General features: G+C 43.0%; 1 protein-coding gene across 5 annotated transcripts in view; it reads right to left on the reverse strand.

The window, feature by feature from the left end:
* The window catches only part of RAD54B (RAD54 homolog B), a 118,231-nt gene that overhangs the window by 67,949 nt on the left and 38,244 nt on the right, over positions 1-12,038 (reverse strand). The gene's annotated exons all lie outside the window — the stretch shown is intronic.

Here is a 12,038-nt window from a genome sequence, read left to right on the forward strand (position 1 = left end):
ACACACAGGCTGAAGGCTAGAACTGTAAACGGCAAATACATGTTGACTAGAAACACTAGGAATCTCTTGTGGCTTTGATTAACAGCCACACGGAAATAAGCATCCTTCAAGCTGACGGCAGCGTACCAGTTGCCAGGTTCCAGGGAGGGGACAATGGAGGTCAGGGTGACCATATGAAATCTTGTTTTCTTCATATATTTGTTCAGATTTTGCAGACCTGAGATGGGTCTGAATCCTTCTTTTGCCTTTGGAATCAAGAAGTAATGGGAATAGAAACCTTTCCTTCAGAGAAGAGGGTTGTAAGCAGGTTGGTCCCCTGCTCCTGCCTTGAAGGGCTTAAAATAGCCCAGGAGAGGGCTGTGGCTGGGGCAAGAAGCCTGGGCTGATTGGGGAAAGAAGGGTCAGCTGTGGCCATGCTCCAATCAAGGCCAGCTGGCCCCTATAAGAGGCTGTGCCCAGTCAGTCTCCCTCTGGCTGTAGAGGGAGATAGGCCTGGCTGCAAGGAGCTAGAGACAGGGTACCTGAGTGGAGCAGGGCTGGGGAAAGGCAGAGGAGCTCCAGCCTGGAAAGCCCCAGGCTACAGCCTAGCAGAAGGCAACAGGTACTGGGGGTCGCAGAGGGCAGCCCAGGGGTAGGCCACGACAACAGGTCTAAACCCAGCCTTGCCAGCGATGAGTAGGCTGATACTGTAGTCTGCCCCAGAGCATGGGAGCTAAACAATGACTGGCAGTAGCCATACACTGAGGTGAGGTGGGGATAGTGGGTGGGGGTTCCCCAGGAAGGGGGAGACTCTGAGAGAAAGGGGTTACTGCCGGGGTCAGCACTCCAGGTACAAGGGCACTGGGTCCGGGACAGACACGGGGGCCAGAGGACAGGCGGATCACCGGCCTGCAGAGGGCACTCTGGAGGCTGGAAATGGAGCCAATTCCCAGAAGTCACCAGTAGGAGGTGCAGCAGGGGTGAGTCCGTTGTCTACACAAGGGATCCTTCTCTATAGCTCCCAAATGGAAGACTAGTATCAGAGGGGTAGCCGTGTTAGTCTGGATCTGTAAAAGCAGCGAAGAGTTCTGTGGCACCTTATAGACTAACAAACGTATTGGAGCATGAGCTTTCGTGGGTCAATGTATCCAATGAAGTGGGTATTCACCCACGAAAGCTCATGCTCCAATATATTTGTTAGTCTATAAGTTCCCACAGAACTCTTTGGCGCTTTTACAAATGGAAGACTGGATCTCCTGGAGGAGAATAGCCTTGTGAGAGTGGTCTCTTAAGAGGAATGGGTTAGAGAGTGGAAGGGAAGGACGGAAATAAAGTGCAAGATGTATCCCTGCTCCAGCAATACTTAGAACACATCAATCTGTGGTAACATGGGACCAAGAAGATAGGAAGTGGGATAGCCACTGTCATAAACAGATAGTAGGGGTTAATAGAACAGAAGTACTTTATATCTCTTTTGCCTGTAAAGGGTTAACAAGATCAGTGAACCTGGCTGTCACCTGACCAGAGGACCAATCAGGGGACAGGACACTTTCAAATCTTGAGAGAGGGAAGTTTTTGTGTGTGCTGTTAGATTTTGGTGGTTGTTCTCTCCGGGGGCTCAGAGGGACCAAACGTACAACCAGGTTTCTCTCCAATCTCTCCGATACAGGCTCTTATAAGTTCAAAATAGTGAGTACTAGGTAGATAAGGCGAGTTAGGCTTATGTTTGTTTTCTTTATTTGCAAATGTGTATTTGGCTGGAAGGAGTTCAAATGTGTATTTGGCTGGAAGGATTTTAATTTGTACTTGTATACTTAGGCTGGGAGGGTATTCCCAGTGTCTATAGCTGAAAGACCCTGTACCTATTCCATTTTAAATTTACAAAGACAATTTTTACTTTCTTTAGTTTTTTCTTTCTTTAATTAAAAGCTTTTCTTGTTTAAGAACCTGATTGTTTTTTTATTCTGGTGAGACCCCAGGGGACTGGGTCTGGATTCACCAGGGAATTGGTGGGGAGAAAGGAGGGAAGGGGGAGAGTCTGGGAGGGGGAAAGAGAAGGAGGGGGGAAGGTGAATTTTCCTCTCTGTTTTAAGATTCAAGGAGTTTGAATCACAGTAATCTTCCAGGGTAACCCAGGGAGGGGAAGCCTGGGAGAGGCAACGGTGAGGGAAAGGGTTTACTTTCCTTGTGTTAAGATCCAGAGGGACTGGGTCTTGGGGGTCCCCGGGAAAGGTTTTGGGGGACCAGAGTGTACCAGGCACTGGAATTCCTGGTTGGTGGCAGCGCTACAAGTACTAAGCTGGTAATTGAGCTTAGAGGAATTCATGCTGGTATCCCATCTTTTGGACGCTAAGGTTCAGAGTGGAGAATTATAACATGACAGCCAGTCAGAAAAGAAAAATGGAGAAACTTGCAAGAGTGGATCTGGTACTCTATCCTCGACAAGGTAGTCAAAAATACTGCTTGGAATTTCTAGACTGCCTCCAGGAACCTGCCACAGATGAAAACTGAAGAGGTAGATGTCTCCTACTATGTTTTTTCCCCCCTTTGGTAGAGCTGCTGCTCTCCTGCTCTCACCTTATGAAGCCCAGGTGAAGAAAGTGACATTGATGCAGGGAGCCCTGATGTCACTCCTTGCTCTCTCCCTCACAAACCTCCCAGGAGAGAGCGAAGGAGCAGCATTCAAGGGGGGAGCGAGCAGCAATGCCAGCTGCTCTGTGCTCCAGGTCAGTTTCCCCAGGGAGCAGAGCAGAGGGGTGCAGGGGTTGGGACACAGGAGGGGGGCCCAGGGACAGACAGACAAAGGGAACATAGTTTAGGGGTTAGGAAGCCTGGGGAGCCCACAGGGATCAGGGCCACCAAAATACAAGTTTGCCCAAGATGCTATTTTCCCTAAGGCCAGCCCTGGAAGCAAGCCAACATACTCCAACTACCAACCACAGGTGGCAAGAAGGAATTGAGGATGTCTAAGATGGCTCCACCCTTTATACCATCATGGAGCAGCGCAAAGCAGCAGAGGGCACATGCACCACAAAGTCAGGTAACACTGAGGGAAAAATCTCTGATTAGTGCACTGCACTGCACCCCCCCCCCACACCCCTCTGAAGTGGAATGGACATGTGCAATCACTTGAAGAACCATCTTCAGTTCCATCCCGGGCTCTGCAGGGGAGTGTTCTCTAGTAGGCACAGATTCTTGTGCATCTTCCCCCTAAGTGTGACTCCTTCTGCTCCATCCCCTCCAACCTGTCCCTATCCTGTCTCTACCCTAACCCCCGCTCTTCATCTTAGTCCCATTTGCTTAACCTAGGCAGGCCCAGTTTCCACTATTCATGATTCTTATCAATTCCCCAGTCTCCTTGCCCAGACATTGCCAGTTCCCTGTGTGTGCCCTCTAGCTCCTTGTCCTGACAGTCTTATCTCCCTTCCTGCCAGCTCTTCATCAAATCTCTCTCTCCCACCGCAGCACTGCTTCCAATCATCCTCCACCCATATTCGCAATCCCCACTGACTCCCATTCTCAACTGCTCTGCCTAGGCTCCTCATCCAGTCTCAGTGCACCTCCCTATCCCATCTATTATTTTAAAATTCTATTTCAGCTAATGGAAAGTATAAATTTATAATAATTCAAGTGTGTAATTTAGCTAGGCAACATACATATAAGAACCATGAGAAATATGGTGTGGTAACTGGTTAATTAAAGTATCAGAGGGGAAACCATGTTAGTCTGGATCTGTAAAAGCAGCAAAGAGTCCTGTGGCACCTTATAGACTAACAGACATATTGGAGCATGAGCTTTCGTGGGCATCTGACAAAGTAGATATTCACCCATGAGACCTCATGCTCCAATACATCTGTTAGTCTATAAGGTGCCACAGAACTCTTTGCTGGTTAATTAAAACTACTCAACTAGCTTGTATTTTATACTGTATGGCTCTCATATATCCAGTCAGCCAAGGAAACACCATTGTCAGTGTTACACCCACCAGGAGATCTTTGGAACACATCAGGGTTCAAGGGATTATTCCACATAGCCATAATGTTGGGTGGTATCAGATCCCACATTACAGAAGGAGGACAGGTACACTGGAGAATGTCTATGACATTCCATGATTGCAGAAGGTAAGGCATTCCCTCCATTTCACTCTCTCCTCTCCCAAAGTGAGAAACACAATTATCTCCAAACCTGGTAGAGTACAGGATGACTGTGGAGGATCCATCAACAGAGAGGTTTAGCTAGCTAAAACCCAGTAAAATCTAAAGAAGTCACATCCTTGCTACTAATGGAACTTTGTTCAGGCCACGTGGACTCTACTTTAATAAAGAACATCACTTAATCAATATAGTCAGTCTGACTGGGATAAAACTGATTGTTTTCATTTTAGTATTAATCAGCAAGAAGCATAATTCACAGGACATCTTAATTTCAGTAATCTGTTACCCAAAGAAACCCAGTTAAAATTCTAAAATGTAACAATAGTAAATAGCAAACATTATGTGTCAAAATGTTATGCAATGAGCTTTTCAGATGATTTAAAAATAAATTCAAAAGGAATAAAATGAAAAATCAAAAATGTGTATTATACATGCACTATAGTGCTATATTTTAAATTGTATTTTCAATCTTTAAAATACAAACTATTTCTAAAAGACACTCACTATCCTAGGGTTTCTATTTATTTCCATCCAAAGTATTTAAAAGACGTCAATATGCTAGAACAATAATTATTTAAATTCTCTCCTGCGGCAAGGAATTTTTGATCATTATTTTATCACAACTTGAATTGATCAATCCTATAACACTGTGGAATAAGATGATAAGAAATTAAACCAGAAGTCCAATGTGCTGTTAAAGTTTTTTAAAAACGGAAATTTAAAATTTGGAATATATTCAGCTTAATGCCTGTAGAGCTATGTAAAATTTAACATTTCCATAACATGTGTTTTTAACTGAATGCTGTGGAACAAAGCAATTTTTTAGAATATGGAACAAATTCCAAAGTTTGTAATCTCTCTTTACTTTCTGGGTTTTGCACTCCACCCCACCCCCCAACATGGCATCCGACTACCTTGTTAAAAGAAGTTAGAGCTGAAATAAGGGAAGATTGTTCACCAGCAAACCTGTCTGTCATATCCTCTCTTCTCTTCTCCAACTTAGCAACAGCTCTTACAGACAGTACCATGGCTTCACCTATTGGGAAGCAGGAGGCAAAAGGTCTGTCAATCAAAGACAATATATAAACTCTATTCTGTCCAGTGAGAAAAAAATATCTAAAACGATGTAAGATACTAAGGTGTAGACAGTACGGCAGGACTGGTGTCATGGAGTCCAGAGGTGGCTACAAGGCAGTGGTCAGAGCAGTTGTGAGAGCTGAAATCAGAAGGCAAGAGTCAGGGTAGAAGTCAGGCTGGGGTTGGAGACCAAAGATCGGAGAGAGAAATGAGGTGACACAAGGCAAAGTCTGAAGCTGCAGTGAGCCAGAAGTCTGTGTGGTTGCCCAGAAAACTTTCTGGGGCACCCTTCGAGGTTAAAAAGTAAGAGTGGCCCAATCAGAGCACCACAGGGTGCTGCTGCTCTGGCCCTTTTGGGCAGTACTTCCTGCAGCACCTAATTGCCACAGTAGTCCTTGGATGTGGCTCTGCATGACCTCCTTGGGGTGATGTGGGAACATCAGTTGCCCCAGGCTTCACTGACCTAGATTCTAGTCCTGTGGATCCTTAAACAGGAAAATAGCAAGAGCTGAAAGAAAATAATTGGCAACACCCCAAGTGAGCAGGCGGGAGAGATAGAGGACATGAGAAGAGAGAACTCTGACAAACAGGATTACCTGTAAGCAATCCTGCCTTGTCATATAGTACATCCCAATTCTCCCATTTTACCTTGCAAAAGCCCTTACAGACAGCAACTGTATCCCAGAACTTATCTGTACAGTAGCCAAATGCAAGAGTCTGCAGCAAAAGACTGGACCATCTGGTAGTGGTGGGTGAAACTAAGTGGCTGCCTTGTTAATAGTAGAAGCAGGTATTTAAAACCTCCAAGCCCAAATTATTATCATTACCCAAGAGTGGTGACACTTCTGGCATGATGAGATTTCATAGCTTGGTCATACAAGAACAACATTCTTGCTCCTTCTGGGCAATAGCAGGTGGCCTTGTCTTTATTACAGCTCAAAATATTTTTAAGAATTTGTGTAATATTTAACATGATCACCCACTCAGGGAGAAAAACAGTTGGACACAAAGGGAAATTAGGGAGATAATCAAGTCATTCAAATCACTCATTCTTGCAGGAGAGAGATTCAATAGCAACTAGAAGTGCCTCCTTGAGGGAAAGCAATTTCAGAAATGCTTCTCACAGTTTCAAAAGGGGCACCTACAGACATTTGAAAAACTAATGACAAATGTCTGAGGGCTAACAGTACTTTGGCAGTTTCAGGAGGAAGCAGTCTCTTCACATTGAGATGGGAACCAATGTCCTCTACCTGAATGGTCTGCATATTGCAGCAACTGCAGTAAATTAAACTTGAAGCCTCCACATAGAAAGTAGAGGACTTAAGGGAGCATAATTGTACATTCATCCCTCTCTCTAATACCTAGCAGGTGAAGGAATTGTCAGCTACTATGCTGATAGTCACTATAGAAAACCTTAAAATAGACAGACAGATGTCCCAATCTGAGTGTACAAATTTAAGTCCAATTCCTCAAGGACAATAAAGCCATTGTGGAGAAACTAAATGAATTCTTTGCATCAGTCTTCATGGCTAAGGATGTGAGGGAGATTACCAAATCTGTGCCATTCTTTTTAGGTGACAAATCTGAGAAACTGTCATAGATTGGAGTGTCATTAGAGGAGGTTTTGGAACAAATTGATAAACTAAACTGTAATAAGTCACCAGGACCTGATGGTATTCACTCAAGAGTTCTGAAGGAACTCAAATGTGAAATTGCAGAACTAACTGTAGTTTGTAACCTATCATTTAAATCAGCTTCTGTACCAAATGACTGGAGGATAGCTAATCTGACTCCAATTTTTAAAAAGGGCTCCAGAGGTGAGCCTTGCAATTACAGAACAGTAAGCTTGATTTCTGTACCGGGCAAACTTGTTGAAACTATAGTAAAGAACAAAAAATTGTCAGACACATAGATGAACATAATTTGTTGGGGAAGAATCAATATGGTTTTTGTAAAAGGAAATCATGCCTCACCAATCTACTGGAATTCTTTAAGGGGGTCAACAAGCATGTGAACAAGGGGGATCCAATGAATATAGTGTTCTTAGATTTTCAGAAAGCCTTGGACAAGGTCCCTCACCAAAGGCTCTTAAGCAAAGTAAGCTGTCATGGGATAAGAGGGAAGGTCCTCTCATGGATCTGTAACTGGTTAAAAGATAGGAAACAAAGGGTAGGTTTTCAGAATGGAGAGAGGTAAATAGTGGAGTCCCCCAGGGGTCTGTACTGGAACTAGTCCTGTTCAACATATTCATAAATGATCTGGGAAAGGGGGTAAACAGTGAGGTGGCAAAATATTCAGATGATACAAAATTACTTAAGATACTTAAGTCCCAAGCAGACTGCAAAGAGCTACAAAAGGATCTCACAAAACTGGGTGACTGGGCAATAAAATGGCACATGAAATTCAATGTTGATAAATGCAAAGTAATGCACATCGGAAAACAATCTCCACTCTACAAATAAAATGATGCGGTCTAAATTGGCTGTTGCCACTCAAGAAAGAGTATTTGGAGTTATTGTGGCTAGTTCTCTGAAAACATCCAGTCAATGTGCAGCAGCAGTCAAAAAAGCAAACAGAATGTTGGGTATCATTAAGAAAGGGATAGATAATAAGACAGAAAATATATTAACACTATATAAATCCATGGTACACCCAAATCTTGAATACTGCATGTAGTTGTGGTCACCCCATCTCAAAAAAGATATACTGGAATTGGAAAAGGTTCAGAAAAGGGCTACAAAATTATTAGAGGTATGGAACAGCTGTCATATGAGAAGAGATTAATAAGACTGGACTTTTCCGCTTTGAAAAGAGACAACTAACGGGGGAGGGATATGACAGAGGTCTATAAAATTATAACTGTTGTGGAGAAAGTAAATAAGGAAGTGTTATTTACTCCTTTGCATAACACAAGAACTAGTGGTCAACAAATGAAATTAATAGGAAGCAGTTAAAACAAACAAAAGGAAGTATTTTTTCAACCTGGAACTCCTTGTCAGAGGATGTTGTGATGGCCAAGACTATAACAGGATTCAAAAAAGAACTAGATAAATTCATGGAGGATAGGGCCATCAAAGGCTATTAGCCAGGATGGGCAGGGATGTTGTTCCTAGCCTCTGTTTGCCAGAAGCTGGGAATGGGTGACAGGGGATGGATCACTTGATGATTACCTGTTCTGTTCATTCCCTCTGAGGCATCTTGCATTGGCCACTGTCGGAAGACAGGATACTGGGCTAGACGGATCTTTGATCTGACCCAGTATGGCCATTCTTATGTTCTTATTCCTTCTCCAGGAGGAAACACCCCAAGCTACATCCTCTGAGAATCCTATAGTGAAATACCATCTTCATTCAACTTCTAGGATGTCAAGTCTAGGTGACACGAGCTGGGAAAACTGACTTGTCTTAGGAACAGATGCTCCAGTTGAAGGGCATTTATCAAGGATGAGAACTTGGTAATGCTCCTGTGCTCAAAGATAAAGAGCAACAAAGGAGGCAGTAGCATGATTTCTGACATGTCTTATTTTTCTCAAAAGTTCTGAGTCAAGAGGAGAAGAGGGGAACACTATTACAGTTGCTTGCCTCAATCTCAAACAAATGAATATATCCCTCAAAACTGAGATTGCAGCTCTTGCCAGGACTTGTTTAGCATGATTATCTTGCTGGAAGCACACTAATAAATTGTTGGAGACCCCAGGAAAGTGAAGGCTCCACTCACTCATCCTTGCTAGAGGTACACTTTTCTGAGGCAGACAGAGACGGAGGCACTGCTAAGGTACAAAGACTGGGGAAGGAGAAGGACAGAACATGGTGCTGTATTTTCCATGCTGCCCTGTTCATATATGTTAGTTCAGTACGGCTGTGTACTGGAATAGAGAAGTTCCTAAGATTGCAGTCCAGAAGAACTGCCTAAGGGTATGTCTACACAGCACAATCCTGATGGCAGTGTGTAGAGTACATACACTGCATGCTCCCCGCCCTAGAATGGGTATAAACAACATTCTAGATAGTGAGGTACTGTTTAGGCATATAAAGACATGCCAAAACTCTCTCTCTACATGCCCAAGCAGTTCCTCCCACATCTATAGTGCTATTTTTATCAATGTAATGTCCTGGTGCCTCCCCACTGCCAGAGTCTTTTCATGCAGTGCAAAAGTAGTGGCAAAAGACTCCAGCAGCAGGGAAAGACTCCAACAGCAGGGAGACAGTGGGGAAAGGCTCAGGCATCTCCCCCTTGGCAGAGAAAGTGGGAAGTTGCCAGAGTCTTTCCCTGCCACAGTGAAAGACTCATCAGTGCGGAAAGGCTCCCTCAGCTCCCCACTGCATCCCCCTGGCCAGAGCCTTTCAGAGCCATATTTAGCTACCCACTGTAGTGTGAACACAGCTTGTTTTTTGCTGCAGCATACCCTACATGTCACTGCCAGAGGTGTGCAGTGTAAATATACCTTAATGCTATAACATAACAATACTGAAGGTACACCTTCTAAGAAATGAAAGATGCCCAAGTCTAAGAGGCAGGTAAAGTGGTGATGCAAACCAGATGTGGGTGCTGGAGAAGAAGTGCAGACCCACAATAATTGGAGAGAGAGAAGCACTAAATATAGTTTACTTCTTGATAGACTAAGAGAAGGAAAGGACATCTTCCATGGGAAAAAAAAATTAAAAAGTCTACCTTTAGCCATCCTTTGAAAGAGGATGGCTAAAGGTAGACATGAACCCACAGGACAGGGTGCAAGCCAACTGCAAAATGACCCAAGAATTGAAGGATCCACTATGATGAAATCAGAACAAAGGAAACTGGAAATATAAGATGTCTCTGGATAGAAGATGCTGCTAGCACAAAGAAGAAGAGAAAACTCCTTTCTCTGACAAACATAATAGAAACAAAACAACCATAATATGGAGTGAGGATGGTGAAGAAAGGGTCTTCATGGGACCTCCATATTCTATTATGTCTTCATCCACCCAACTCTTTCCGTCCCAGAATCAAACTCTGGGGAGGTTCTGCCAATTTCGTCGTTGCATCTACCTCTACATTCCTGGTGAGAAGCCACCTGATGCTGGCAAAGAGTGGCAAGTTAAATGGTTCTGACGCTCACAGAGATAACATCTGTAGAGAGAGATGTCAAAAGAAATGGATATTTAGGTAGAAACACTTCCAAAGTCTATGTATAGGGCTCTGGAAACCAGTATAGAGTGGGTTGTAGTCAAGACCACCTCTGCAAAACCATAAGCCCTATAAGACACATTCTGGCCTCTGTTAAACATGGGACCACATCTATGAGAACTTGAAACAAGAACACAGAAACAACTTGGCATCTACCCCATAACACTGGACAACCAGAATCTAGATTCTCAGGCAAAGCCAGGTATTTTCATGATATGAAGTAGGCACTGAAAATTTACTTTATGCTGGTTCCCATTCCTCAGAAGCCACATCCTGGATGGTAAAGTACAGCAAGATGAATGCTTTTTATTTTTTAAAAAGAAGTTTTGAGTCTTTTAGGCCCAGAAAATGAATGTCCTGTGGAAGTGGTTCCAGCTCTACAAGACATATTAGTATCCTGGAAGTGAAGAATGCTGGGGTTGGCCAGGATGTACACTGAAATCAAGACTAGTTATTGAGAAGTTAACACCTTCAAGGCATACAAAAGGCACAATGGAGATAATGGGGTTCTCATCTTAGGCCATGTCTACACTAGCAAACTTACAGCAGCACAGCTGTACTGATGCAGCTGCTCCGCTGTAAGATCGTTCATGTAGCTGCTCGATACGAGCTCTCTCCGTTCAATACAATAAAACTACCTAAATGAACAGTGAAACAGTGCTGTATACAAGAGAACTTATGCTCACAAAACTTATGTCACTCGGGGGGTTCCTGAGTGACGTAAGTTTTGCCAACATAAGTAAGTGTGAGTTTAGACGTGGCCTTAAAGTGCTGCTCTATCCTAAAGTGACTGTAGGGGGGAGAAAAGGGTTGTTTGATTCCACATTCATTGATTCTCAGTGATTTCAATTTCCAATTTCCTCAGACTGTAAGTAAAAGATTTGTCTCCTCTCACTTCCCCCCCCACTCCCCTACATAACTCCACAAGCTCATCCTGGATTCTGACAGTCAAGCTGGTTTCTCTCCATCTCTCACAACAGCATCACAAATGAAGGTTCTTTAGGCTCAGTTAAGCCCTTAATTAAACCTATGCAATCCTGCAGTCTTCAGATGTTGCTAGGAAGGATAGGGGAATGGATTTATTTTTTATGTTTGGGATTTTATTTGTAAATAAATCAACAAGCCATACCACTCACAAAAATTATCCTAGATAATAAAGAATTTTTCTTGGCTTTTGGGTCACAAATTATTTATGCAGAGAAACTATTGCATTTTGGTAGCTACAGCATAACAGTGACATTGATCCAAATGCACCAGCATCTGTCTTGGTTGCACATGTATCACAGTAATTATGCGTGGAAATGAAAAAATTAGATATCTTCCTAGTCACTTGCCAGTGTAATTACCACAACTGAATACACAATCACAGTAACTGTGCACACAAATTATGCATGCATGCAGTTATGAAAATTTAAATGTTGCCTTCAGCATCTCTATTTTGAAATTATCTTACGTAAACTTTCATCCACTGAATATTATAAAAAGTGTTAAATTTTAAAAAGATATGTGCATTTACTCAACCTTTCCTCAGTTGAGCATAAAAAATAAAACAATCCAGTCAGTTTCCTATGTTCCCCAAGCTAATATAATACATTAGCAAAATCTCACCATTGCCATAGGCTTTACAAATTTAAAATGAGTGAAAAAGAAACATGGCCTTTA

This window comes from Gopherus flavomarginatus, chromosome 2, assembly GCF_025201925.1.
Source record: "Gopherus flavomarginatus isolate rGopFla2 chromosome 2, rGopFla2.mat.asm, whole genome shotgun sequence".
NCBI classification, from domain to species: domain Eukaryota; kingdom Metazoa; phylum Chordata; order Testudines; family Testudinidae; genus Gopherus; species Gopherus flavomarginatus.